Below are 27,806 nucleotides of genomic sequence, written 5' to 3' on the forward strand. Positions count from 1 at the left end.
TGCATTGTGGTGCAAGCAAAAGAAGCAAATCCTGTCTGGCTTCCTCTCCGGCCTTTATTCACCTCCCGTGTAGCCGTGAGTGTGTGAGCCTGCAGGGCCCCATGGAATTGCCTAGAAGTAGGCTGAATCGCTGCAAGGGCTGAACAGCAGTATCGGGCAGGCTCGGGCAACGCGCGGCCCGTTCGGGTTATCGCTTCTCGGCCTTTTGGCTAAGATCAAGTGTAGTATCTGTTCTTATCAGTTTAATATCTGATACGTCCCCTATCTGGGGACCATATATTAAATGGATTTTTAGAACAGGGAGATGGAAATAGAGCTTGCTCTGTCCACTCCACGCATTGACCTGGTATTGCAGTATTTCCAGGACCGGTGCACCCTTTCCTTATGTGTTGACTAAAAGCAGATTCCAAAAGTGTTTTTTGTCTTTGCTATTGTTTCTGTCTTTCTGAAGGGATCTCCCCTTTTAATCCCATTATTTCAACACCTGTTGGACAATGCATGAGTGATAATGAGCTCATTGATTAAATGCAATTAATGAATAGATTGCCACCTCTTGTTGTGTGTCGTCTGTGTTTCTGTGTTTCCGGCATTTCACATTGGAACACCTCATTCACCTTCCTTGTCTTCTCTCCGCCCTCCCTTTTAGGTAAGTTAAAGAGCTGCACCTGAGCTAGCCACTGATTGATTGATTGATTGATTGATTGATTGATTGATTGATTGATTGATTGATTGATTGATTGATTGATTGATGCAGCACAACAGTCAAATAGTGGAGTGGAGTAGGGGAACAGCAAACAGCCAATAAAGCAGCCCGCCCGCTCGCCTGCCCGCCACAATGGACCTACCTGTGTACACTAGATGGATGTGATGGAATGTACTGTCGTCCCTACATTTCAAGAAGAAGTAAGAATTGCAGTTGCAACAAAGCCTTGCTTGCCTACAAAGAGAGCAGCAATTTGGATTTGTTACTATGTTACCTAGAAGAATAACAAACTGTGCAAGGATGGAGGTTGTAGGAGCAAGGAGAAGTTGTCTGTAAAGTTGGTGGATGCCTATTTTCCATTTTGCAGTCCCTTGTCTCCCTCTTGTGGCCTCCTGGAGGCAACTAGCTGTGCAAAAAAAAGACAGCCTGGCGGCCGGCTGTTGCAGTGTTGCCCTCTCAGGCAACACTGAGTGACTGACTGAGCCTCACCGTCTTATATAAAGTTCAGACGGAACTTTGCACGTGTCATAGTGGAGCCCTCAGGATTCCAGAGCCAGCTTTCTGACATCATAATGGGGCCTCAGAGATAAAAGCCTGGGCCCAGGCAGTGTTGGTCAGTGCTGCTCAGCAGGCAGCACTGGACTGGACTGGATTACAGCTGATACAAGGTGTGAAGGAACAAGGGGTGGCTGTGGGCATGCACTTGCTGCCGCTGCCAGTGTTTATCTGCATGGCAGCAGGGCATTTGGGCGTTGCCAGGAAGGCGTTTTTATGTAGATTCCTCCTCTTTCAGCACTGCATTGTGGTGCAAGCAAAAGAAGCAAATCCTGTCTGGCTTCCTCTCCGGCCTTTATTCACCTCCCGTGTAGCTGTGAGTGTGTGAGCCTGCAGGGCCCCATGGAATTGCCTAGAAGTAGGCTGAATCGCTGCAAGGGCTGAACAGCAGTATCGGGCAGGCTCGGGCAACGCGCGGCCCGTTCGGGTTATCGCTTCTCGGCCTTTTGGCTAAGATCAAGTGTAGTATCTGTTCTTATCAGTTTAATATCTGATACGTCCCCTATCTGGGGACCATATATTAAATGGATTTTTAGAACAGGGAGATGGAAATAGAGCTTGCTCCACTCCACGCATTGACCTGGTATTGCAGTATTTCCAGGACCGGTGCACCCTTTCCTTATGTGTTGACTAAAAGCAGATTCCAAAAGTGTTTTTTGTCTTTGCTATTGTTTCTGTCTTTCTGAAGGGATCTCCCCTTTTAATCCCATTATTTCAACACCTGTTGGACAATGCATGAGTGATAATGAGCTCATTGATTAAATGCAATTAATGAATAGATTGCCACCTCTTGTTGTGTGTCGTCTGTGTTTCTGTGTTTCCGGCATTTCACATTGGAACACCTCATTCACCTTCCTTGTCTTCTCTCCGCCCTCCCTTTTAGGTAAGTTAAAGAGCTGCACCTGAGCCAGCCACTGATTGATTGATTGATTGATTGATTGATTGATTGATTGATTGATTGATGCAGCACAACAGTCAAATAGTGGAGTGGAGTAGGGGAACAGCAAACAGCCAATAAAGCAGCCCGCCCGCTCGCCTGCCCGCCACAATGGACCTACCTGTGTACACTAGATGGATGTGATGGAATGTACTGTCGTCCCTACATTTCAAGAAGAAGTAAGAATTGCAGTTGCAACAAAGCCTTGCTTGCCTACAAAGAGAGCAGCAATTTGGATTTGTTACTATGTTACCTAGAAGAATAACAAACTGTGCAAGGATGGAGGTTGTAGGAGCAAGGAGAAGTTGTCTGTAAAGTTGGTGGATGCCTATTTTCCATTTTGCAGTCCCTTGTCTCCCTCTTGTGGCCTCCTGGAGGCAACTAGCTGTGCAAAAAAAAGACAGCCTGGCGGCCGGCTGTTGCAGTGTTGCCCTCTCAGGCAACACTGAGTGACTGACTGAGCCTCACCGTCTTATATAAAGTTCAGACGGAACTTTGCACGTGTCATAGTGGAGCCCTCAGGATTCCAGAGCCAGCTTTCTGACATCATAATGGGGCCTCAGAGATAAAAGCCTGGGCCCAGGCAGTGTTGGTCAGTGCTGCTCAGCAGGCAGCACTGGACTGGACTGGATTACAGCTGATACAAGGTGTGAAGGAACAAGGGGTGGCTGTGGGCATGCACTTGCTGCCGCTGCCAGTGTTTATCTGCATGGCAGCAGGGCATTTGGGCGTTGCCAGGAAGGCGTTTTTATGTAGATTCCTCCTCTTTCAGCACTGCATTGTGGTGCAAGCAAAAGAAGCAAATCCTGTCTGGCTTCCTCTCCGGCCTTTATTCACCTCCCGTGTAGCTGTGAGTGTGTGAGCCTGCAGGGCCCCATGGAATTGCCTAGAAGTAGGCTGAATCGCTGCAAGGGCTGAACAGCAGTATCGGGCAGGCTCGGGCAACGCGCGGCCCGTTCGGGTTATCGCTTCTCGGCCTTTTGGCTAAGATCAAGTGTAGTATCTGTTCTTATCAGTTTAATATCTGATACGTCCCCTATCTGGGGACCATATATTAAATGGATTTTTAGAACAGGGAGATGGAAATAGAGCTTGCTCTGTCCACTCCACGCATTGACCTGGTATTGCAGTATTTCCAGGACCGGTGCACCCTTTCCTTATGTGTTGACTAAAAGCAGATTCCAAAAGTGTTTTTTGTCTTTGCTATTGTTTCTGTCTTTCTGAAGGGATCTCCCCTTTTAATCCCATTATTTCAACACCTGTTGGACAATGCATGAGTGATAATGAGCTCATTGATTAAATGCAATTAATGAATAGATTGCCACCTCTTGTTGTGTGTCGTCTGTGTTTCTGTGTTTCCGGCATTTCACATTGGAACACCTCATTCACCTTCCTTGTCTTCTCTCCGCCCTCCCTTTTAGGTAAGTTAAAGAGCTGCACCTGAGCCAGCCACTGATTGATTGATTGATTGATTGATTGATTGATTGATTGATTGATTGATGCAGCACAACAGTCAAATAGTGGAGTGGAGTAGGGGAACAGCAAACAGCCAATAAAGCAGCCCGCCCGCTCGCCTGCCCGCCACAATGGACCTACCTGTGTACACTAGATGGATGTGATGGAATGTACTGTCGTCCCTACATTTCAAGAAGAAGTAAGAATTGCAGTTGCAACAAAGCCTTGCTTGCCTACAAAGAGAGCAGCAATTTGGATTTGTTACTATGTTACCTAGAAGAATAACAAACTGTGCAAGGATGGAGGTTGTAGGAGCAAGGAGAAGTTGTCTGTAAAGTTGGTGGATGCCTATTTTCCATTTTGCAGTCCCTTGTCTCCCTCTTGTGGCCTCCTGGAGGCAACTAGCTGTGCAAAAAAAAGACAGCCTGGCGGCCGGCTGTTGCAGTGTTGCCCTCTCAGGCAACACTGAGTGACTGACTGAGCCTCACCGTCTTATATAAAGTTCAGACGGAACTTTGCACGTGTCATAGTGGAGCCCTCAGGATTCCAGAGCCAGCTTTCTGACATCATAATGGGGCCTCAGAGATAAAAGCCTGGGCCCAGGCAGTGTTGGTCAGTGCTGCTCAGCAGGCAGCACTGGACTGGACTGGATTACAGCTGATACAAGGTGTGAAGGAACAAGGGGTGGCTGTGGGCATGCACTTGCTGCCGCTGCCAGTGTTTATCTGCATGGCAGCAGGGCATTTGGGCGTTGCCAGGAAGGCGTTTTTATGTAGATTCCTCCTTTTTCAGCACTGCATTGTGGTGCAAGCAAAAGAAGCAAATCCTGTCTGGCTTCCTCTCCGGCCTTTATTCACCTCCCGTGTAGCTGTGAGTGTGTGAGCCTGCAGGGCCCCATGGAATTGCCTAGAAGTAGGCTGAATCGCTGCAAGGGCTGAACAGCAGTATCGGGCAGGCTCGGGCAACGCGCGGCCCGTTCGGGTTATCGCTTCTCGGCCTTTTGGCTAAGATCAAGTGTAGTATCTGTTCTTATCAGTTTAATATCTGATACGTCCCCTATCTGGGGACCATATATTAAATGGATTTTTAGAACAGGGAGATGGAAATAGAGCTTGCTCTGTCCACTCCACGCATTGACCTGGTATTGCAGTATTTCCAGGACCGGTGCACCCTTTCCTTATGTGTTGACTAAAAGCAGATTCCAAAAGTGTTTTTTGTCTTTGCTATTGTTTCTGTCTTTCTGAAGGGATCTCCCCTTTTAATCCCATTATTTCAACGCCTGTTGGACAATGCATGAGTGATAATGAGCTCATTGATTAAATGCAATTAATGAATAGATTGCCACCTCTTGTTGTGTGTCGTCTGTGTTTCTGTGTTTCCGGCATTTCACATTGGAACACCTCATTCACCTTCCTTGTCTTCTCTCCGCCCTCCCTTTTAGGTAAGTTAAAGAGCTGCACCTGAGCCAGCCACTGATTGATTGATTGATTGATTGATTGATTGATTGATTGATTGATGCAGCACAACAGTCAAATAGTGGAGTGGAGTAGGGGAACAGCAAACAGCCAATAAAGCAGCCTGCCCGCTCGCCTGCCCGCCACAATGGACCTACCTGTGTACACTAGATGGATGTGATGGAATGTACTGTCGTCCCTACATTTCAAGAAGAAGTAAGAATTGCAGTTGCAACAAAGCCTTGCTTGCCTACAAAGAGAGCAGCAATTTGGATTTGTTACTATGTTACCTAGAAGAATAACAAACTGTGCAAGGATGGAGGTTGTAGGAGCAAGGAGAAGTTGTCTGTAAAGTTGGTGGATGCCTATTTTCCATTTTGCAGTCCCTTGTCTCCCTCTTGTGGCCTCCTGGAGGCAACTAGCTGTGCAAAAAAAAGACAGCCTGGCGGCCGGCTGTTGCAGTGTTGCCCTCTCAGGCAACACTGAGTGACTGACTGAGCCTCACCGTCTTATATAAAGTTCAGACGGAACTTTGCACGTGTCATAGTGGAGCCCTCAGGATTCCAGAGCCAGCTTTCTGACATCATAATGGGGCCTCAGAGATAAAAGCCTGGGCCCAGGCAGTGTTGGTCAGTGCTGCTCAGCAGGCAGCACTGGACTGGACTGGATTACAGCTGATACAAGGTGTGAAGGAACAAGGGGTGGCTGTGGGCATGCACTTGCTGCCGCTGCCAGTGTTTATCTGCATGGCAGCAGGGCATTTGGGCGTTGCCAGGAAGGCGTTTTTATGTAGATTCCTCCTCTTTCAGCACTGCATTGTGGTGCAAGCAAAAGAAGCAAATCCTGTCTGGCTTCCTCTCCGGCCTTTATTCACCTCCCGTGTAGCTGTGAGTGTGTGAGCCTGCAGGGCCCCATGGAATTGCCTAGAAGTAGGCTGAATCGCTGCAAGGGCTGAACAGCAGTATCGGGCAGGCTCGGGCAACGCGCGGCCCGTTCGGGTTATCGCTTCTCGGCCTTTTGGCTAAGATCAAGTGTAGTATCTGTTCTTATCAGTTTAATATCTGATACGTCCCCTATCTGGGGACCATATATTAAATGGATTTTTAGAACAGGGAGATGGAAATAGAGCTTGCTCTGTCCACTCCACGCATTGACCTGGTATTGCAGTATTTCCAGGACCGGTGCACCCTTTCCTTATGTGTTGACTAAAAGCAGATTCCAAAAGTGTTTTTTGTCTTTGCTATTGTTTCTGTCTTTCTGAAGGGATCTCCCCTTTTAATCCCATTATTTCAACACCTGTTGGACAATGCATGAGTGATAATGAGCTCATTGATTAAATGCAATTAATGAATAGATTGCCACCTCTTGTTGTGTGTCGTCTGTGTTTCTGTGTTTCCGGCATTTCACATTGGAACACCTCATTCACCTTCCTTGTCTTCTCTCCGCCCTCCCTTTTAGGTAAGTTAAAGAGCTGCACCTGAGCCAGCCACTGATTGATTGATTGATTGATTGATTGATTGATTGATTGATTGATGCAGCACAACAGTCAAATAGTGGAGTGGAGTAGGGGAACAGCAAACAGCCAATAAAGCAGCCCGCCCGCTCGCCTGCCCGCCACAATGGACCTACCTGTGTACACTAGATGGATGTGATGGAATGTACTGTCGTCCCTACATTTCAAGAAGAAGTAAGAATTGCAGTTGCAACAAAGCCTTGCTTGCCTACAAAGAGAGCAGCAATTTGGATTTGTTACTATGTTACCTAGAAGAATAACAAACTGTGCAAGGATGGAGGTTGTAGGAGCAAGGAGAAGTTGTCTGTAAAGTTGGTGGATGCCTATTTTCCATTTTGCAGTCCCTTGTCTCCCTCTTGTGGCCTCCTGGAGGCAACTAGCTGTGCAAAAAAAAGACAGCCTGGCGGCCGGCTGTTGCAGTGTTGCCCTCTCAGGCAACACTGAGTGACTGACTGAGCCTCACCGTCTTATATAAAGTTCAGACGGAACTTTGCACGTGTCATAGTGGAGCCCTCAGGATTCCAGAGCCAGCTTTCTGACATCATAATGGGGCCTCAGAGATAAAAGCCTGGGCCCAGGCAGTGTTGGTCAGTGCTGCTCAGCAGGCAGCACTGGACTGGACTGGATTACAGCTGATACAAGGTGTGAAGGAACAAGGGGTGGCTGTGGGCATGCACTTGCTGCCGCTGCCAGTGTTTATCTGCATGGCAGCAGGGCATTTGGGCGTTGCCAGGAAGGCGTTTTTATGTAGATGCCTCCTCTTTCAGCACTGCATTGTGGTGCAAGCAAAAGAAGCAAATCCTGTCTGGCTTCCTCTCCGGCCTTTATTCACCTCCCGTGTAGCTGTGAGTGTGTGAGCCTGCAGGGCCCCATGGAATTGCCTAGAAGTAGGCTGAATCGCTGCAAGGGCTGAACAGCAGTATCGGGCAGGCTCGGGCAACGCGCGGCCCGTTCGGGTTATCGCTTCTCGGCCTTTTGGCTAAGATCAAGTGTAGTATCTGTTCTTATCAGTTTAATATCTGATACGTCCCCTATCTGGGGACCATATATTAAATGGATTTTTAGAACAGGGAGATGGAAATAGAGCTTGCTCTGTCCACTCCACGCATTGACCTGGTATTGCAGTATTTCCAGGACCGGTGCACCCTTTCCTTATGTGTTGACTAAAAGCAGATTCCAAAAGTGTTTTTTGTCTTTGCTATTGTTTCTGTCTTTCTGAAGGGATCTCCCCTTTTAATCCCATTATTTCAACACCTGTTGGACAATGCATGAGTGATAATGAGCTCATTGATTAAATGCAATTAATGAATAGATTGCCACCTCTTGTTGTGTGTCGTCTGTGTTTCTGTGTTTCCGGCATTTCACATTGGAACACCTCATTCACCTTCCTTGTCTTCTCTCCGCCCTCCCTTTTAGGTAAGTTAAAGAGCTGCACCTGAGCCAGCCACTGATTGATTGATTGATTGATTGATTGATTGATTGATTGATTGATTGATTGATTGATTGATTGATTGATGCAGCACAACAGTCAAATAGTGGAGTGGAGTAGGGGAACAGCAAACAGCCAATAAAGCAGCCCGCCCGCTCGCCTGCCCGCCACAATGGACCTACCTGTGTACACTAGATGGATGTGATGGAATGTACTGTCGTCCCTACATTTCAAGAAGAAGTAAGAATTGCAGTTGCAACAAAGCCTTGCTTGCCTACAAAGAGAGCAGCAATTTGGATTTGTTACTATGTTACCTAGAAGAATAACAAACTGTGCAAGGATGGAGGTTGTAGGAGCAAGGAGAAGTTGTCTGTAAAGTTGGTGGATGCCTATTTTCCATTTTGCAGTCCCTTGTCTCCCTCTTGTGGCCTCCTGGAGGCAACTAGCTGTGCAAAAAAAAGACAGCCTGGCGGCCGGCTGTTGCAGTGTTGCCCTCTCAGGCAACACTGAGTGACTGACTGAGCCTCACCGTCTTATATAAAGTTCAGACGGAACTTTGCACGTGTCATAGTGGAGCCCTCAGGATTCCAGAGCCAGCTTTCTGACATCATAATGGGGCCTCAGAGATAAAAGCCTGGGCCCAGGCAGTGTTGGTCAGTGCTGCTCAGCAGGCAGCACTGGACTGGACTGGATTACAGCTGATACAAGGTGTGAAGGAACAAGGGGTGGCTGTGGGCATGCACTTGCTGCCGCTGCCAGTGTTTATCTGCATGGCAGCAGGGCATTTGGGCGTTGCCAGGAAGGCGTTTTTATGTAGATTCCTCCTTTTTCAGCACTGCATTGTGGTGCAAGCAAAAGAAGCAAATCCTGTCTGGCTTCCTCTCCGGCCTTTATTCACCTCCCGTGTAGCTGTGAGTGTGTGAGCCTGCAGGGCCCCATGGAATTGCCTAGAAGTAGGCTGAATCGCTGCAAGGGCTGAACAGCAGTATCGGGCAGGCTCGGGCAACGCGCGGCCCGTTCGGGTTATCGCTTCTCGGCCTTTTGGCTAAGATCAAGTGTAGTATCTGTTCTTATCAGTTTAATATCTGATACGTCCCCTATCTGGGGACCATATATTAAATGGATTTTTAGAACAGGGAGATGGAAATAGAGCTTGCTCTGTCCACTCCACGCATTGACCTGGTATTGCAGTATTTCCAGGACCGGTGCACCCTTTCCTTATGTGTTGACTAAAAGCAGATTCCAAAAGTGTTTTTTGTCTTTGCTATTGTTTCTGTCTTTCTGAAGGGATCTCCCCTTTTAATCCCATTATTTCAACACCTGTTGGACAATGCATGAGTGATAATGAGCTCATTGATTAAATGCAATTAATGAATAGATTGCCACCTCTTGTTGTGTGTCGTCTGTGTTTCTGTGTTTCCGGCATTTCACATTGGAACACCTCATTCACCTTCCTTGTCTTCTCTCCGCCCTCCCTTTTAGGTAAGTTAAAGAGCTGCACCTGAGCCAGCCACTGATTGATTGATTGATTGATTGATTGATTGATTGATTGATTGATTGATTGATTGATTGATTGATGCAGCACAACAGTCAAATAGTGGAGTGGAGTAGGGGAACAGCAAACAGCCAATAAAGCAGCCTGCCCGCTCGCCTGCCCGCCACAATGGACCTACCTGTGTACACTAGATGGATGTGATGGAATGTACTGTCGTCCCTACATTTCAAGAAGAAGTAAGAATTGCAGTTGCAACAAAGCCTTGCTTGCCTACAAAGAGAGCAGCAATTTGGATTTGTTACTATGTTACCTAGAAGAATAACAAACTGTGCAAGGATGGAGGTTGTAGGAGCAAGGAGAAGTTGTCTGTAAAGTTGGTGGATGCCTATTTTCCATTTTGCAGTCCCTTGTCTCCCTCTTGTGGCCTCCTGGAGGCAACTAGCTGTGCAAAAAAAAGACAGCCTGGCGGCCGGCTGTTGCAGTGTTGCCCTCTCAGGCAACACTGAGTGACTGACTGAGCCTCACCGTCTTATATAAAGTTCAGACGGAACTTTGCACGTGTCATAGTGGAGCCCTCAGGATTCCAGAGCCAGCTTTCTGACATCATAATGGGGCCTCAGAGATAAAAGCCTGGGCCCAGGCAGTGTTGGTCAGTGCTGCTCAGCAGGCAGCACTGGACTGGACTGGATTACAGCTGATACAAGGTGTGAAGGAACAAGGGGTGGCTGTGGGCATGCACTTGCTGCCGCTGCCAGTGTTTATCTGCATGGCAGCAGGGCATTTGGGCGTTGCCAGGAAGGCGTTTTTATGTAGATTCCTCCTCTTTCAGCACTGCATTGTGGTGCAAGCAAAAGAAGCAAATCCTGTCTGGCTTCCTCTCCGGCCTTTATTCACCTCCCGTGTAGCTGTGAGTGTGTGAGCCTGCAGGGCCCCATGGAATTGCCTAGAAGTAGGCTGAATCGCTGCAAGGGCTGAACAGCAGTATCGGGCAGGCTCGGGCAACGCGCGGCCCGTTCGGGTTATCGCTTCTCGGCCTTTTGGCTAAGATCAAGTGTAGTATCTGTTCTTATCAGTTTAATATCTGATACGTCCCCTATCTGGGGACCATATATTAAATGGATTTTTAGAACAGGGAGATGGAAATAGAGCTTGCTCTGTCCACTCCACGCATTGACCTGGTATTGCAGTATTTCCAGGACCGGTGCACCCTTTCCTTATGTGTTGACTAAAAGCAGATTCCAAAAGTGTTTTTTGTCTTTGCTATTGTTTCTGTCTTTCTGAAGGGATCTCCCCTTTTAATCCCATTATTTCAACACCTGTTGGACAATGCATGAGTGATAATGAGCTCATTGATTAAATGCAATTAATGAATAGATTGCCACCTCTTGTTGTGTGTCGTCTGTGTTTCTGTGTTTCCGGCATTTCACATTGGAACACCTCATTCACCTTCCTTGTCTTCTCTCCGCCCTCCCTTTTAGGTAAGTTAAAGAGCTGCACCTGAGCCAGCCACTGATTGATTGATTGATTGATTGATTGATTGATTGATTGATTGATGCAGCACAACAGTCAAATAGTGGAGTGGAGTAGGGGAACAGCAAACAGCCAATAAAGCAGCCCGCCCGCTCGCCTGCCCGCCACAATGGACCTACCTGTGTACACTAGATGGATGTGATGGAATGTACTGTCGTCCCTACATTTCAAGAAGAAGTAAGAATTGCAGTTGCAACAAAGCCTTGCTTGCCTACAAAGAGAGCAGCAATTTGGATTTGTTACTATGTTACCTAGAAGAATAACAAACTGTGCAAGGATGGAGGTTGTAGGAGCAAGGAGAAGTTGTCTGTAAAGTTGGTGGATGCCTATTTTCCATTTTGCAGTCCCTTGTCTCCCTCTTGTGGCCTCCTGGAGGCAACTAGCTGTGCAAAAAAAAGACAGCCTGGCGGCCGGCTGTTGCAGTGTTGCCCTCTCAGGCAACACTGAGTGACTGACTGAGCCTCACCGTCTTATATAAAGTTCAGACGGAACTTTGCACGTGTCATAGTGGAGCCCTCAGGATTCCAGAGCCAGCTTTCTGACATCATAATGGGGCCTCAGAGATAAAAGCCTGGGCCCAGGCAGTGTTGGTCAGTGCTGCTCAGCAGGCAGCACTGGACTGGACTGGATTACAGCTGATACAAGGTGTGAAGGAACAAGGGGTGGCTGTGGGCATGCACTTGCTGCCGCTGCCAGTGTTTATCTGCATGGCAGCAGGGCATTTGGGCGTTGCCAGGAAGGCGTTTTTATGTAGATTCCTCCTCTTTCAGCACTGCATTGTGGTGCAAGCAAAAGAAGCAAATCCTGTCTGGCTTCCTCTCCGGCCTTTATTCACCTCCCGTGTAGCTGTGAGTGTGTGAGCCTGCAGGGCCCCATGGAATTGCCTAGAAGTAGGCTGAATCGCTGCAAGGGCTGAACAGCAGTATCGGGCAGGCTCGGGCAACGCGCGGCCCGTTCGGGTTATCGCTTCTCGGCCTTTTGGCTAAGATCAAGTGTAGTATCTGTTCTTATCAGTTTAATATCTGATACGTCCCCTATCTGGGGACCATATATTAAATGGATTTTTAGAACAGGGAGATGGAAATAGAGCTTGCTCTGTCCACTCCACGCATTGACCTGGTATTGCAGTATTTCCAGGACCGGTGCACCCTTTCCTTATGTGTTGACTAAAAGCAGATTCCAAAAGTGTTTTTTGTCTTTGCTATTGTTTCTGTCTTTCTGAAGGGATCTCCCCTTTTAATCCCATTATTTCAACACCTGTTGGACAATGCATGAGTGATAATGAGCTCATTGATTAAATGCAATTAATGAATAGATTGCCACCTCTTGTTGTGTGTCGTCTGTGTTTCTGTGTTTCCGGCATTTCACATTGGAACACCTCATTCACCTTCCTTGTCTTCTCTCCGCCCTCCCTTTTAGGTAAGTTAAAGAGCTGCACCTGAGCCAGCCACTGATTGATTGATTGATTGATTGATTGATTGATTGATTGATTGATTGATTGATTGATGCAGCACAACAGTCAAATAGTGGAGTGGAGTAGGGGAACAGCAAACAGCCAATAAAGCAGCCCGCCCGCTCGCCTGCCCGCCACAATGGACCTACCTGTGTACACTAGATGGATGTGATGGAATGTACTGTCGTCCCTACATTTCAAGAAGAAGTAAGAATTGCAGTTGCAACAAAGCCTTGCTTGCCTACAAAGAGAGCAGCAATTTGGATTTGTTACTATGTTACCTAGAAGAATAACAAACTGTGCAAGGATGGAGGTTGTAGGAGCAAGGAGAAGTTGTCTGTAAAGTTGGTGGATGCCTATTTTCCATTTTGCAGTCCCTTGTCTCCCTCTTGTGGCCTCCTGGAGGCAACTAGCTGTGCAAAAAAAAGACAGCCTGGCGGCCGGCTGTTGCAGTGTTGCCCTCTCAGGCAACACTGAGTGACTGACTGAGCCTCACCGTCTTATATAAAGTTCAGACGGAACTTTGCACGTGTCATAGTGGAGCCCTCAGGATTCCAGAGCCAGCTTTCTGACATCATAATGGGGCCTCAGAGATAAAAGCCTGGGCCCAGGCAGTGTTGGTCAGTGCTGCTCAGCAGGCAGCACTGGACTAGACTGGATTACAGCTGATACAAGGTGTGAAGGAACAAGGGGTGGCTGTGGGCATGCACTTGCTGCCGCTGCCAGTGTTTATCTGCATGGCAGCAGGGCATTTGGGCGTTGCCAGGAAGGCGTTTTTATGTAGATTCCTCCTCTTTCAGCACTGCATTGTGGTGCAAGCAAAAGAAGCAAATCCTGTCTGGCTTCCTCTCCGGCCTTTATTCACCTCCCGTGTAGCTGTGAGTGTGTGAGCCTGCAGGGCCCCATGGAATTGCCTAGAAGTAGGCTGAATCGCTGCAAGGGCTGAACAGCAGTATCGGGCAGGCTCGGGCAACGCGCGGCCCGTTCGGGTTATCGCTTCTCGGCCTTTTGGCTAAGATCAAGTGTAGTATCTGTTCTTATCAGTTTAATATCTGATACGTCCCCTATCTGGGGACCATATATTAAATGGATTTTTAGAACAGGGAGATGGAAATAGAGCTTGCTCTGTCCACTCCACGCATTGACCTGGTATTGCAGTATTTCCAGGACCGGTGCACCCTTTCCTTATGTGTTGACTAAAAGCAGATTCCAAAAGTGTTTTTTGTCTTTGCTATTGTTTCTGTCTTTCTGAAGGGATCTCCCCTTTTAATCCCATTATTTCAACACCTGTTGGACAATGCATGAGTGATAATGAGCTCATTGATTAAATGCAATTAATGAATAGATTGCCACCTCTTGTTGTGTGTCGTCTGTGTTTCTGTGTTTCCGGCATTTCACATTGGAACACCTCATTCACCTTCCTTGTCTTCTCTCCGCCCTCCCTTTTAGGTAAGTTAAAGAGCTGCACCTGAGCCAGCCACTGATTGATTGATTGATTGATTGATTGATTGATTGATTGATTGATTGATGCAGCACAACAGTCAAATAGTGGAGTGGAGTAGGGGAACAGCAAACAGCCAATAAAGCAGCCCGCCCGCTCGCCTGCCCGCCACAATGGACCTACCTGTGTACACTAGATGGATGTGATGGAATGTACTGTCGTCCCTACATTTCAAGAAGAAGTAAGAATTGCAGTTGCAACAAAGCCTTGCTTGCCTACAAAGAGAGCAGCAATTTTGATTTATTACTATGTTACCTAGAAGAATAACAAACTGTGCAAGGATGGAGGTTGTAGGAGCAAGGAGAAGTTGTCTGTAAAGTTGGTGGATGCCTATTTTCCATTTTGCAGTCCCTTGTCTCCCTCTTGTGGCCTCCTGGAGGCAACTAGCTGTGCAAAAAAAAGACAGCCTGGCGGCCGGCTGTTGCAGTGTTGCCCTCTCAGGCAACACTGAGTGACTGACTGAGCCTCACCGTCTTATATAAAGTTCAGACGGAACTTTGCACGTGTCATAGTGGAGCCCTCAGGATTCCAGAGCCAGCTTTCTGACATCATAATGGGGCCTCAGAGATAAAAGCCTGGGCCCAGGCAGTGTTGGTCAGTGCTGCTCAGCAGGCAGCACTGGACTGGACTGGATTACAGCTGATACAAGGTGTGAAGGAACAAGGGGTGGCTGTGGGCATGCACTTGCTGCCGCTGCCAGTGTTTATCTGCATGGCAGCAGGGCATTTGGGCGTTGCCAGGAAGGCGTTTTTATGTAGATTCCTCCTCTTTCAGCACTGCATTGTGGTGCAAGCAAAAGAAGCAAATCCTGTCTGGCTTCCTCTCCGGCCTTTATTCACCTCCCGTGTAGCTGTGAGTGTGTGAGCCTGCAGGGCCCCATGGAATTGCCTAGAAGTAGGCTGAATCGCTGCAAGGGCTGAACAGCAGTATCGGGCAGGCTCGGGCAACGCGCGGCCCGTTCGGGTTATCGCTTCTCGGCCTTTTGGCTAAGATCAAGTGTAGTATCTGTTCTTATCAGTTTAATATCTGATACGTCCCCTATCTGGGGACCATATATTAAATGGATTTTTAGAACAGGGAGATGGAAATAGAGCTTGCTCTGTCCACTCCACGCATTGACCTGGTATTGCAGTATTTCCAGGACCGGTGCACCCTTTCCTTATGTGTTGACTAAAAGCAGATTCCAAAAGTGTTTTTTGTCTTTGCTATTGTTTCTTTCTTTCTGAAGGGATCTCCCCTTTTAATCCCATTATTTCAACACCTGTTGGACAATGCATGAGTGATAATGAGCTCATTGATTAAATGCAATTAATGAATAGATTGCCACCTCTTGTTGTGTGTCGTCTGTGTTTCTGTGTTTCCGGCATTTCACATTGGAACACCTCATTCACCTTCCTTGTCTTCTCTCCGCCCTCCCTTTTAGGTAAGTTAAAGAGCTGCACCTGAGCCAGCCACTGATTGATTGATTGATTGATTGATTGATTGATTGATTGATTGATTGATTGATTGATTGATGCAGCACAACAGTCAAATAGTGGAGTGGAGTAGGGGAACAGCAAACAGCCAATAAAGCAGCCCGCCCGCTCGCCTGCCCGCCACAATGGACCTACCTGTGTACACTAGATGGATGTGATGGAATGTACTGTCGTCCCTACATTTCAAGAAGAAGTAAGAATTGCAGTTGCAACAAAGCCTTGCTTGCCTACAAAGAGAGCAGCAATTTGGATTTGTTACTATGTTACCTAGAAGAATAACAAACTGTGCAAGGATGGAGGTTGTAGGAGCAAGGAGAAGTTGTCTGTAAAGTTGGTGGATGCCTATTTTCCATTTTGCAGTCCCTTGTCTCCCTCTTGTGGCCTCCTGGAGGCAACTAGCTGTGCAAAAAAAAGACAGCCTGGCGGCCGGCTGTTGCAGTGTTGCCCTCTCAGGCAACACTGAGTGACTGACTGAGCCTCACCGTCTTATATAAAGTTCAGACGGAACTTTGCACGTGTCATAGTGGAGCCCTCAGGATTCCAGAGCCAGCTTTCTGACATCATAATGGGGCCTCAGAGATAAAAGCCTGGGCCCAGGCAGTGTTGGTCAGTGCTGCTCAGCAGGCAGCACTGGACTGGACTGGATTACAGCTGATACAAGGTGTGAAGGAACAAGGGGTGGCTGTGGGCATGCACTTGCTGCCGCTGCCAGTGTTTATCTGCATGGCAGCAGGGCATTTGGGCGTTGCCAGGAAGGCGTTTTTATGTAGATTCCTCCTCTTTCAGCACTGCATTGTGGTGCAAGCAAAAGAAGCAAATCCTGTCTGGCTTCCTCTCCGGCCTTTATTCACCTCCCGTGTAGCTGTGAGTGTGTGAGCCTGCAGGGCCCCATGGAATTGCCTAGAAGTAGGCTGAATCGCTGCAAGGGCTGAACAGCAGTATCGGGCAGGCTCGGGCAACGTGCGGCCCGTTCGGGTTATCGCTTCTCGGCCTTTTGGCTAAGATCAAGTGTAGTATCTGTTCTTATCAGTTTAATATCTGATACGTCCCCTATCTGGGGACCATATATTAAATGGATTTTTAGAACAGGGAGATGGAAATAGAGCTTGCTCTGTCCACTCCACGCATTGACCTGGTATTGCAGTATTTCCAGGACCGGTGCACCCTTTCCTTATGTGTTGACTAAAAGCAGATTCCAAAAGTGTTTTTTGTCTTTGCTATTGTTTCTGTCTTTCTGAAGGGATCTCCCCTTTTAATCCCATTATTTCAACACCTGTTGGACAATGCATGAGTGATAATGAGCTCATTGATTAAATGCAATTAATGAATAGATTGCCACCTCTTGTTGTGTGTCGTCTGTGTTTCTGTGTTTCCGGCATTTCACATTGGAACACCTCATTCACCTTCCTTGTCTTCTCTCCGCCCTCCCTTTTAGGTAAGTTAAAGAGCTGCACCTGAGCCAGCCACTGATTGATTGATTGATTGATTGATTGATTGATTGATTGATTGATTGATTGATGCAGCACAACAGTCAAATAGTGGAGTGGAGTAGGGGAACAGCAAACAGCCAATAAAGCAGCCCGCCCGCTCGCCTGCCCGCCACAATGGACCTACCTGTGTACACTAGATGGATGTGATGGAATGTACTGTCGTCCCTACATTTCAAGAAGAAGTAAGAATTGCAGTTGCAACAAAGCCTTGCTTGCCTACAAAGAGAGCAGCAATTTGGATTTGTTACTATGTTACCTAGAAGAATAACAAACTGTGCAAGGATGGAGGTTGTAGGAGCAAGGAGAAGTTGTCTGTAAAGTTGGTGGATGCCTATTTTCCATTTTGCAGTCCCTTGTCTCCCTCTTGTGGCCTCCTGGAGGCAACTAGCTGTGCAAAAAAAAGACAGCCTGGCGGCCGGCTGTTGCAGTGTTGCCCTCTCAGGCAACACTGAGTGACTGACTGAGCCTCACCGTCTTATATAAAGTTCAGACGGAACTTTGCACGTGTCATAGTGGAGCCCTCAGGATTCCAGAGCCAGCTTTCTGACATCATAATGGGGCCTCAGAGATAAAAGCCTGGGCCCAGGCAGTGTTGGTCAGTGCTGCTCAGCAGGCAGCACTGGACTGGACTGGATTACAGCTGATACAAGGTGTGAAGGAACAAGGGGTGGCTGTGGGCATGCACTTGCTGCCGCTGCCAGTGTTTATCTGCATGGCAGCAGGGCATTTGGGCGTTGCCAGGAAGGCGTTTTTATGTAGATTCCTCCTCTTTCAGCACTGCATTGTGGTGCAAGCAAAAGAAGCAAATCCTGTCTGGCTTCCTCTCCGGCCTTTATTCACCTCCCGTGTAGCTGTGAGTGTGTGAGCCTGCAGGGCCCCATGGAATTGCCTAGAAGTAGGCTGAATCGCTGCAAGGGCTGAACAGCAGTATCGGGCAGGCTCGGGCAACGCGCGGCCCGTTCGGGTTATCGCTTCTCGGCCTTTTGGCTAAGATCAAGTGTAGTATCTGTTCTTATCAGTTTAATATCTGATACGTCCCCTATCTGGGGACCATATATTAAATGGATTTTTAGAACAGGGAGATGGAAATAGAGCTTGCTCTGTCCACTCCACGCATTGACCTGGTATTGCAGTATTTCCAGGACCGGTGCACCCTTTCCTTATGTGTTGACTAAAAGCAGATTCCAAAAGTGTTTTTTGTCTTTGCTATTGTTTCTGTCTTTCTGAAGGGATCTCCCCTTTTAATCCCATTATTTCAACACCTGTTGGACAATGCATGAGTGATAATGAGCTCATTGATTAAATGCAATTAATGAATAGATTGCCACCTCTTGTTGTGTGTCGTCTGTGTTTCTGTGTTTCCGGCATTTCACATTGGAACACCTCATTCACCTTCCTTGTCTTCTCTCCGCCCTCCCTTTTAGGTAAGTTAAAGAGCTGCACCTGAGCCAGCCACTGATTGATTGATTGATTGATTGATTGATTGATTGATTGATTGATTGATTGATTGATGCAGCACAACAGTCAAATAGTGGAGTGGAGTAGGGGAACAGCAAACAGCCAATAAAGCAGCCCGCCCGCTCGCCTGCCCGCCACAATGGACCTACCTGTGTACACTAGATGGATGTGATGGAATGTACTGTCGTCCCTACATTTCAAGAAGAAGTAAGAATTGCAGTTGCAACAAAGCCTTGCTTGCCTACAAAGAGAGCAGCAATTTGGATTTGTTACTATGTTACCTAGAAGAATAACAAACTGTGCAAGGATGGAGGTTGTAGGAGCAAGGAGAAGTTGTCTGTAAAGTTGGTGGATGCCTATTTTCCATTTTGCAGTCCCTTGTCTCCCTCTTGTGGCCTCCTGGAGGCAACTAGCTGTGCAAAAAAAAGACAGCCTGGCGGCCGGCTGTTGCAGTGTTGCCCTCTCAGGCAACACTGAGTGACTGACTGAGCCTCACCGTCTTATATAAAGTTCAGACGGAACTTTGCACGTGTCATAGTGGAGCCCTCAGGATTCCAGAGCCAGCTTTCTGACATCATAATGGGGCCTCAGAGATAAAAGCCTGGGCCCAGGCAGTGTTGGTCAGTGCTGCTCAGCAGGCAGCACTGGACTGGACTGGATTACAGCTGATACAAGGTGTGAAGGAACAAGGGGTGGCTGTGGGCATGCACTTGCTGCCGCTGCCAGTGTTTATCTGCATGGCAGCAGGGCATTTGGGCGTTGCCAGGAAGGCGTTTTTATGTAGATTCCTCCTCTTTCAGCACTGCATTGTGGTGCAAGCAAAAGAAGCAAATCCTGTCTGGCTTCCTCTCCGGCCTTTATTCACCTCCCGTGTAGCTGTGAGTGTGTGAGCCTGCAGGGCCCCATGGAATTGCCTAGAAGTAGGCTGAATCGCTGCAAGGGCTGAACAGCAGTATCGGGCAGGCTCGGGCAACGCGCGGCCCGTTCGGGTTATCGCTTCTCGGCCTTTTGGCTAAGATCAAGTGTAGTATCTGTTCTTATCAGTTTAATATCTGATACGTCCCCTATCTGGGGACCATATATTAAATGGATTTTTAGAACAGGGAGATGGAAATAGAGCTTGCTCTGTCCACTCCACGCATTGACCTGGTATTGCAGTATTTCCAGGACCGGTGCACCCTTTCCTTATGTGTTGACTAAAAGCAGATTCCAAAAGTGTTTTTTGTCTTTGCTATTGTTTCTGTCTTTCTGAAGGGATCTCCCCTTTTAATCCCATTATTTCAACACCTGTTGGACAATGCATGAGTGATAATGAGCTCATTGATTAAATGCAATTAATGAATAGATTGCCACCTCTTGTTGTGTGTCGTCTGTGTTTCTGTGTTTCCGGCATTTCACATTGGAACACCTCATTCACCTTCCTTGTCTTCTCTCCGCCCTCCCTTTTAGGTAAGTTAAAGAGCTGCACCTGAGCCAGCCACTGATTGATTGATTGATTGATTGATTGATTGATTGATTGATTGATTGATTGATTGATGCAGCACAACAGTCAAATAGTGGAGTGGAGTAGGGGAACAGCAAACAGCCAATAAAGCAGCCCGCCCGCTCGCCTGCCCGCCACAATGGACCTACCTGTGTACACTAGATGGATGTGATGGAATGTACTGTCGTCCCTACATTTCAAGAAGAAGTAAGAATTGCAGTTGCAACAAAGCCTTGCTTGCCTACAAAGAGAGCAGCAATTTGGATTTGTTACTATGTTACCTAGAAGAATAACAAACTGTGCAAGGATGGAGGTTGTAGGAGCAAGGAGAAGTTGTCTGTAAAGTTGGTGGATGCCTATTTTCCATTTTGCAGTCCCTTGTCTCCCTCTTGTGGCCTCCTGGAGGCAACTAGCTGTGCAAAAAAAAGACAGCCTGGCGGCCGGCTGTTGCAGTGTTGCCCTCTCAGGCAACACTGAGTGACTGACTGAGCCTCACCGTCTTATATAAAGTTCAGACGGAACTTTGCACGTGTCATAGTGGAGCCCTCAGGATTCCAGAGCCAGCTTTCTGACATCATAATGGGGCCTCAGAGATAAAAGCCTGGGCCCAGGCAGTGTTGGTCAGTGCTGCTCAGCAGGCAGCACTGGACTGGACTGGATTACAGCTGATACAAGGTGTGAAGGAACAAGGGGTGGCTGTGGGCATGCACTTGCTGCCGCTGCCAGTGTTTATCTGCATGGCAGCAGGGCATTTGGGCGTTGCCAGGAAGGCGTTTTTATGTAGATTCCTCCTCTTTCAGCACTGCATTGTGGTGCAAGCAAAAGAAGCAAATCCTGTCTGGCTTCCTCTCCGGCCTTTATTCACCTCCCGTGTAGCTGTGAGTGTGTGAGCCTGCAGGGCCCCATGGAATTGCCTAGAAGTAGGCTGAATCGCTGCAAGGGCTGAACAGCAGTATCGGGCAGGCTCGGGCAACGCGCGGCCCGTTCGGGTTATCGCTTCTCGGCCTTTTGGCTAAGATCAAGTGTAGTATCTGTTCTTATCAGTTTAATATCTGATACGTCCCCTATCTGGGGACCATATATTAAATGGATTTTTAGAACAGGGAGATGGAAATAGAGCTTGCTCTGTCCACTCCACGCATTGACCTGGTATTGCAGTATTTCCAGGACCGGTGCACCCTTTCCTTATGTGTTGACTAAAAGCAGATTCCAAAAGTGTTTTTTGTCTTTGCTATTGTTTCTGTCTTTCTGAAGGGATCTCCCCTTTTAATCCCATTATTTCAACACCTGTTGGACAATGCATGAGTGATAATGAGCTCATTGATTAAATGCAATTAATGAATAGATTGCCACCTCTTGTTGTGTGTCGTCTGTGTTTCTGTGTTTCCGGCATTTCACATTGGAACACCTCATTCACCTTCCTTGTCTTCTCTCCGCCCTCCCTTTTAGGTAAGTTAAAGAGCTGCACCTGAGCCAGCCACTGATTGATTGATTGATTGATTGATTGATTGATTGATTGATTGATTGATTGATTGATGCAGCACAACAGTCAAATAGTGGAGTGGAGTAGGGGAACAGCAAACAGCCAATAAAGCAGCCCGCCCGCTCGCCTGCCCGCCACAATGGACCTACCTGTGTACACTAGATGGATGTGATGGAATGTACTGTCGTCCCTACATTTCAAGAAGAAGTAAGAATTGCAGTTGCAACAAAGCCTTGCTTGCCTACAAAGAGAGCAGCAATTTGGATTTATTACTATGTTACCTAGAAGAATAACAAACTGTGCAAGGATGGAGGTTGTAGGAGCAAGGAGAAGTTGTCTGTAAAGTTGGTGGATGCCTATTTTCCATTTTGCAGTCCCTTGTCTCCCTCTTGTGGCCTCCTGGAGGCAACTAGCTGTGCAAAAAAAAGACAGCCTGGCGGCCGGCTGTTGCAGTGTTGCCCTCTCAGGCAACACTGAGTGACTGACTGAGCCTCACCGTCTTATATAAAGTTCAGACGGAACTTTGCACGTGTCATAGTGGAGCCCTCAGGATTCCAGAGCCAGCTTTCTGACATCATAATGGGGCCTCAGAGATAAAAGCCTGGGCCCAGGCAGTGTTGGTCAGTGCTGCTCAGCAGGCAGCACTGGACTGGACTGGATTACAGCTGATACAAGGTGTGAAGGAACAAGGGGTGGCTGTGGGCATGCACTTGCTGCCGCTGCCAGTGTTTATCTGCATGGCAGCAGGGCATTTGGGCGTTGCCAGGAAGGCGTTTTTATGTAGATTCCTCCTCTTTCAGCACTGCATTGTGGTGCAAGCAAAAGAAGCAAATCCTGTCTGGCTTCCTCTCCGGCCTTTATTCACCTCCCGTGTAGCTGTGAGTGTGTGAGCCTGCAGGGCCCCATGGAATTGCCTAGAAGTAGGCTGAATCGCTGCAAGGGCTGAACAGCAGTATCGGGCAGGCTCGGGCAACGCGCGGCCCGTTCGGGTTATCGCTTCTCGGCCTTTTGGCTAAGATCAAGTGTAGTATCTGTTCTTATCAGTTTAATATCTGATACGTCCCCTATCTGGGGACCATATATTAAATGGATTTTTAGAACAGGGAGATGGAAATAGAGCTTGCTCTGTCCACTCCACGCATTGACCTGGTATTGCAGTATTTCCAGGACCGGTGCACCCTTTCCTTATGTGTTGACTAAAAGCAGATTCCAAAAGTGTTTTTTGTCTTTGCTATTGTTTCTGTCTTTCTGAAGGGATCTCCCCTTTTAATCCCATTATTTCAACACCTGTTGGACAATGCATGAGTGATAATGAGCTCATTGATTAAATGCAATTAATGAATAGATTGCCACCTCTTGTTGTGTGTCGTCTGTGTTTCTGTGTTTCCGGCATTTCACATTGGAACACCTCATTCACCTTCCTTGTCTTCTCTCCGCCCTCCCTTTTAGGTAAGTTAAAGAGCTGCACCTGAGCCAGCCACTGATTGATTGATTGATTGATTGATTGATTGATTGATTGATTGATGCAGCACAACAGTCAAATAGTGGAGTGGAGTAGGGGAACAGCAAACAGCCAATAAAGCAGCCCGCCCGCTCGCCTGCCCGCCACAATGGACCTACCTGTGTACACTAGATGGATGTGATGGAATGTACTGTCGTCCCTACATTTCAAGAAGAAGTAAGAATTGCAGTTGCAACAAAGCCTTGCTTGCCTACAAAGAGAGCAGCAATTTGGATTTGTTACTATGTTACCTAGAAGAATAACAAACTGTGCAAGGATGGAGGTTGTAGGAGCAAGGAGAAGTTGTCTGTAAAGTTGGTGGATGCCTATTTTCCATTTTGCAGTCCCTTGTCTCCCTCTTGTGGCCTCCTGGAGGCAACTAGCTGTGCAAAAAAAAGACAGCCTGGCGGCCGGCTGTTGCAGTGTTGCCCTCTCAGGCAACACTGAGTGACTGACTGAGCCTCACCGTCTTATATAAAGTTCAGACGGAACTTTGCACGTGTCATAGTGGAGCCCTCAGGATTCCAGAGCCAGCTTTCTGACATCATAATGGGGCCTCAGAGATAAAAGCCTGGGCCCAGGCAGTGTTGGTCAGTGCTGCTCAGCAGGCAGCACTGGACTGGACTGGATTACAGCTGATACAAGGTGTGAAGGAACAAGGGGTGGCTGTGGGCATGCACTTGCTGCCGCTGCCAGTGTTTATCTGCATGGCAGCAGGGCATTTGGGCGTTGCCAGGAAGGCGTTTTTATGTAGATTCCTCCTCTTTCAGCACTGCATTGTGGTGCAAGCAAAAGAAGCAAATCCTGTCTGGCTTCCTCTCCGGCCTTTATTCACCTCCCGTGTAGCTGTGAGTGTGTGAGCCTGCAGGGCCCCATGGAATTGCCTAGAAGTAGGCTGAATCGCTGCAAGGGCTGAACAGCAGTATCGGGCAGGCTCGGGCAACGCGCGGCCCGTTCGGGTTATCGCTTCTCGGCCTTTTGGCTAAGATCAAGTGTAGTATCTGTTCTTATCAGTTTAATATCTGATACGTCCCCTATCTGGGGACCATATATTAAATGGATTTTTAGAACAGGGAGATGGAAATAGAGCTTGCTCTGTCCACTCCACGCATTGACCTGGTATTGCAGTATTTCCAGGACCGGTGCACCCTTTCCTTATGTGTTGACTAAAAGCAGATTCCAAAAGTGTTTTTTGTCTTTGCTATTGTTTCTGTCTTTCTGAAGGGATCTCCCCTTTTAATCCCATTATTTCAACACCTGTTGGACAATGTATGAGTGATAATGAGCTCATTGATTAAATGCAATTAATGAATAGATTGCCACCTCTTGTTGTGTATCGTCTGTGTTTCTGTGTTTCCGGCATTTCACATTGGAACACCTCATTCACCTTCCTTGTCTTCTCTCCGCCCTCCCTTTTAGGTAAGTTAAAGAGCTGCACCTGAGCCAGCCACTGATTGATTGATTGATTGATTGATTGATTGATTGATTGATTGATTGATTGATTGATTGATTGATGCAGCACAACAGTCAAATAGTGGAGTGGAGTAGGGGAACAGCAAACAGCCAATAAAGCAGCCCGCCCGCTCGCCTGCCCGCCACAATGGACCTACCTGTGTACACTAGATGGATGTGATGGAATGTACTGTCGTCCCTACATTTCAAGAAGAAGTAAGAATTGCAGTTGCAACAAAGCCTTGCTTGCCTACAAAGAGAGCAGCAATTTGGATTTGTTACTATGTTACCTAGAAGAATAACAAACTGTGCAAGGATGGAGGTTGTAGGAGCAAGGAGAAGTTGTCTGTAAAGTTGGTGGATGCCTATTTTCCATTTTGCAGTCCCTTGTCTCCCTCTTGTGGCCTCCTGGAGGCAACTAGCTGTGCAAAAAAAAGACAGCCTGGCGGCCGGCTGTTGCAGTGTTGCCCTCTCAGGCAACACTGAGTGACTGACTGAGCCTCACCGTCTTATATAAAGTTCAGACGGAACTTTGCACGTGTCATAGTGGAGCCCTCAGGATTCCAGAGCCAGCTTTCTGACATCATAATGGGGCCTCAGAGATAAAAGCCTGGGCCCAGGCAGTGTTGGTCAGTGCTGCTCAGCAGGCAGCACTGGACTGGACTGGATTACAGCTGATACAAGGTGTGAAGGAACAAGGGGTGGCTGTGGGCATGCACTTGCTGCCGCTGCCAGTGTTTATCTGCATGGCAGCAGGGCATTTGGGCGTTGCCAGGAAGGCGTTTTTATGTAGATTCCTCCTCTTTCAGCACTGCATTGTGGTGCAAGCAAAAGAAGCAAATCCTGTCTGGCTTCCTCTCCGGCCTTTATTCACCTCCCGTGTAGCTGTGAGTGTGTGAGCCTGCAGGGCCCCATGGAATTGCCTAGAAGTAGGCTGAATCGCTGCAAGGGCTGAACAGCAGTATCGGGCAGGCTCGGGCAACGTGCGGCCCGTTCGGGTTATCGCTTCTCGGCCTTTTGGCTAAGATCAAGTGTAGTATCTGTTCTTATCAGTTTAATATCTGATACGTCCCCTATCTGGGGACCATATATTAAATGGATTTTTAGAACAGGGAGATGGAAATAGAGCTTGCTCTGTCCACTCCACGCATTGACCTGGTATTGCAGTATTTCCAGGACCGGTGCACCCTTTCCTTATGTGTTGACTAAAAGCAGATTCCAAAAGTGTTTTTTGTCTTTGCTATTGTTTCTGTCTTTCTGAAGGGATCTCCCCTTTTAATCCCATTATTTCAACACCTGTTGGACAATGCATGAGTGATAATGAGCTCATTGATTAAATGCAATTAATGAATAGATTGCCACCTCTTGTTGTGTGTCGTCTGTGTTTCTGTGTTTCCGGCATTTCACATTGGAACACCTCATTCACCTTCCTTGTCTTCTCTCCGCCCTCCCTTTTAGGTAAGTTAAAGAGCTGCACCTGAGCCAGCCACTGATTGATTGATTGATTGATTGATTGATTGATTGATTGATTGATTGATTGATTGATTGATGCAGCACAACAGTCAAATAGTGGAGTGGAGTAGGGGAACAGCAAACAGCCAATAAAGCAGCCCGCCCGCTCGCCTGCCCGCCACAATGGACCTACCTGTGTACACTAGATGGATGTGATGGAATGTACTGTCGTCCCTACATTTCAAGAAGAAGTAAGAATTGCAGTTGCAACAAAGCCTTGCTTGCCTACAAAGAGAGCAGCAATTTGGATTTGTTACTATGTTACCTAGAAGAATAACAAACTGTGCAAGGATGGAGGTTGTAGGAGCAAGGAGAAGTTGTCTGTAAAGTTGGTGGATGCCTATTTTCCATTTTGCAGTCCCTTGTCTCCCTCTTGTGGCCTCCTGGAGGCAACTAGCTGTGCAAAAAAAAGACAGCCTGGCGGCCGGCTGTTGCAGTGTTGCCCTCTCAGGCAACACTGAGTGACTGACTGAGCCTCACCGTCTTATATAAAGTTCAGACGGAACTTTGCACGTGTCATAGTGGAGCCCTCAGGATTCCAGAGCCAGCTTTCTGACATCATAATGGGGCCTCAGAGATAAAAGCCTGGGCCCAGGCAGTGTTGGTCAGTGCTGCTCAGCAGGCAGCACTGGACTGGACTGGATTACAGCTGATACAAGGTGTGAAGGAACAAGGGGTGGCTGTGGGCATGCACTTGCTGCCGCTGCCAGTGTTTATCTGCATGGCAGCAGGGCATTTGGGCGTTGCCAGGAAGGCGTTTTTATGTAGATTCCTCCTCTTTCAGCACTGCATTGTGGTGCAAGCAAAAGAAGCAAATCCTGTCTGGCTTCCTCTCCGGCCTTTATTCACCTCCCGTGTAGCTGTGAGTGTGTGAGCCTGCAGGGCCCCATGGAATTGCCTAGAAGTAGGCTGAATCGCTGCAAGGGCTGAACAGCAGTATCGGGCAGGCTCGGGCAACGCGCGGCCCGTTCGGGTTATCGCTTCTCGGCCTTTTGGCTAAGATCAAGTGTAGTATCTGTTCTTATCAGTTTAATATCTGATACGTCCCCTATCTGGGGACCATATATTAAATGGATTTTTAGAACAGGGAGATGGAAATAGAGCTTGCTCTGTCCACTCCACGCATTGACCTGGTATTGCAGTATTTCCAGGACCGGTGCACCCTTTCCTTATGTGTTGACTAAAAGCAGATTCCAAAAGTGTTTTTTGTCTTTGCTATTGTTTCTGTCTTTCTGAAGGGATCTCCCCTTTTAATCCCATTATTTCAACACCTGTTGGACAATGCATGAGTGATAATGAGCTCATTGATTAAATGCAATTAATGAATAGATTGCCACCTCTTGTTGTGTGTCGTCTGTCTTTCTGTGTTTCCGGCATTTCACATTGGAACACCTCATTCACCTTCCTTGTCTTCTCTCCGCCCTCCCTTTTAGGTAAGTTAAAGAGCTGCACCTGAGCCAGCCACTGATTGATTGATTGATTGATTGATTGATTGATTGATTGATTGATTGATTGATTGATTGATGCAGCACAACAGTCAAATAGTGGAGTGGAGTAGGGGAACAGCAAACAGCCAATAAAGCAGCCCGCCCGCTCGCCTGCCCGCCACAATGGACCTACCTGTGTACACTAGATGGATGTGATGGAATGTACTGTCGTCCCTACATTTCAAGAAGAAGTAAGAATTGCAGTTGCAACAAAGCCTTGCTTGCCTACAAAGAGAGCAGCAATTTGGATTTGTTACTATGTTACCTAGAAGAATAACAAACTGTGCAAGGATGGAGGTTGTAGGAGCAAGGAGAAGTTGTCTGTAAAGTTGGTGGATGCCTATTTTCCATTTTGCAGTCCCTTGTCTCCCTCTTGTGGCCTCCTGGAGGCAACTAGCTGTGCAAAAAAAAGACAGCCTGGCGGCCGGCTGTTGCAGTGT

General features: G+C 47.6%; 19 non-coding genes across 19 annotated transcripts; all 19 read left to right on the plus strand.

Moving 5' to 3' along the window:
• The first annotated feature begins 189 nt into the window (after positions 1-189).
• Positions 190-380, plus strand: LOC142685480 (U2 spliceosomal RNA). The gene has a single exon (XR_012854957.1). It is a non-coding gene; the product is annotated as a U2 spliceosomal RNA (small nuclear RNA).
• A 1,308-nt stretch (positions 381-1,688) lies between these two features.
• LOC142685643 (U2 spliceosomal RNA) lies at positions 1,689-1,875 on the plus strand. Its single transcript, XR_012855104.1, has one exon. It is a non-coding gene; the product is annotated as a U2 spliceosomal RNA (small nuclear RNA).
• A 1,284-nt stretch (positions 1,876-3,159) lies between these two features.
• On the plus strand, positions 3,160-3,350 carry LOC142685481 (U2 spliceosomal RNA). The gene has a single exon (XR_012854958.1). It is a non-coding gene; the product is annotated as a U2 spliceosomal RNA (small nuclear RNA).
• A 1,284-nt stretch (positions 3,351-4,634) lies between these two features.
• On the plus strand, positions 4,635-4,825 carry LOC142685482 (U2 spliceosomal RNA). Its single transcript, XR_012854959.1, has one exon. It is a non-coding gene; the product is annotated as a U2 spliceosomal RNA (small nuclear RNA).
• Positions 4,826-6,105: 1,280 nt separating this feature from the next.
• Positions 6,106-6,296, plus strand: LOC142685484 (U2 spliceosomal RNA). The gene has a single exon (XR_012854960.1). It is a non-coding gene; the product is annotated as a U2 spliceosomal RNA (small nuclear RNA).
• Positions 6,297-7,576: 1,280 nt separating this feature from the next.
• Positions 7,577-7,767, plus strand: LOC142685485 (U2 spliceosomal RNA). Its single transcript, XR_012854961.1, has one exon. It is a non-coding gene; the product is annotated as a U2 spliceosomal RNA (small nuclear RNA).
• Positions 7,768-9,071: 1,304 nt separating this feature from the next.
• On the plus strand, positions 9,072-9,262 carry LOC142685486 (U2 spliceosomal RNA). Its single transcript, XR_012854962.1, has one exon. It is a non-coding gene; the product is annotated as a U2 spliceosomal RNA (small nuclear RNA).
• Positions 9,263-10,562: 1,300 nt separating this feature from the next.
• LOC142685487 (U2 spliceosomal RNA) lies at positions 10,563-10,753 on the plus strand. Its single transcript, XR_012854963.1, has one exon. It is a non-coding gene; the product is annotated as a U2 spliceosomal RNA (small nuclear RNA).
• Positions 10,754-12,033: 1,280 nt separating this feature from the next.
• On the plus strand, positions 12,034-12,224 carry LOC142685488 (U2 spliceosomal RNA). The gene has a single exon (XR_012854964.1). It is a non-coding gene; the product is annotated as a U2 spliceosomal RNA (small nuclear RNA).
• Positions 12,225-13,516: 1,292 nt separating this feature from the next.
• LOC142685489 (U2 spliceosomal RNA) lies at positions 13,517-13,707 on the plus strand. Its single transcript, XR_012854965.1, has one exon. It is a non-coding gene; the product is annotated as a U2 spliceosomal RNA (small nuclear RNA).
• A 1,284-nt stretch (positions 13,708-14,991) lies between these two features.
• Positions 14,992-15,182, plus strand: LOC142685490 (U2 spliceosomal RNA). Its single transcript, XR_012854966.1, has one exon. It is a non-coding gene; the product is annotated as a U2 spliceosomal RNA (small nuclear RNA).
• Positions 15,183-16,478: 1,296 nt separating this feature from the next.
• LOC142685492 (U2 spliceosomal RNA) lies at positions 16,479-16,669 on the plus strand. The gene has a single exon (XR_012854968.1). It is a non-coding gene; the product is annotated as a U2 spliceosomal RNA (small nuclear RNA).
• Positions 16,670-17,957: 1,288 nt separating this feature from the next.
• LOC142685493 (U2 spliceosomal RNA) lies at positions 17,958-18,148 on the plus strand. Its single transcript, XR_012854969.1, has one exon. It is a non-coding gene; the product is annotated as a U2 spliceosomal RNA (small nuclear RNA).
• A 1,292-nt stretch (positions 18,149-19,440) lies between these two features.
• On the plus strand, positions 19,441-19,631 carry LOC142685496 (U2 spliceosomal RNA). Its single transcript, XR_012854970.1, has one exon. It is a non-coding gene; the product is annotated as a U2 spliceosomal RNA (small nuclear RNA).
• A 1,292-nt stretch (positions 19,632-20,923) lies between these two features.
• Positions 20,924-21,114, plus strand: LOC142685497 (U2 spliceosomal RNA). Its single transcript, XR_012854971.1, has one exon. It is a non-coding gene; the product is annotated as a U2 spliceosomal RNA (small nuclear RNA).
• A 1,292-nt stretch (positions 21,115-22,406) lies between these two features.
• LOC142685498 (U2 spliceosomal RNA) lies at positions 22,407-22,597 on the plus strand. The gene has a single exon (XR_012854972.1). It is a non-coding gene; the product is annotated as a U2 spliceosomal RNA (small nuclear RNA).
• A 1,280-nt stretch (positions 22,598-23,877) lies between these two features.
• Positions 23,878-24,068, plus strand: LOC142685500 (U2 spliceosomal RNA). Its single transcript, XR_012854974.1, has one exon. It is a non-coding gene; the product is annotated as a U2 spliceosomal RNA (small nuclear RNA).
• A 1,300-nt stretch (positions 24,069-25,368) lies between these two features.
• Positions 25,369-25,559, plus strand: LOC142685501 (U2 spliceosomal RNA). Its single transcript, XR_012854975.1, has one exon. It is a non-coding gene; the product is annotated as a U2 spliceosomal RNA (small nuclear RNA).
• Positions 25,560-26,855: 1,296 nt separating this feature from the next.
• On the plus strand, positions 26,856-27,046 carry LOC142685502 (U2 spliceosomal RNA). The gene has a single exon (XR_012854976.1). It is a non-coding gene; the product is annotated as a U2 spliceosomal RNA (small nuclear RNA).
• Positions 27,047-27,806: the final 760 nt, after the last annotated feature.

The sequence above is a fragment of the Rhinoderma darwinii genome, assembly GCF_050947455.1.
Source record: "Rhinoderma darwinii isolate aRhiDar2 chromosome 5 unlocalized genomic scaffold, aRhiDar2.hap1 SUPER_5_unloc_14, whole genome shotgun sequence".
NCBI lineage: Eukaryota > Metazoa > Chordata > Amphibia > Anura > Rhinodermatidae > Rhinoderma > Rhinoderma darwinii.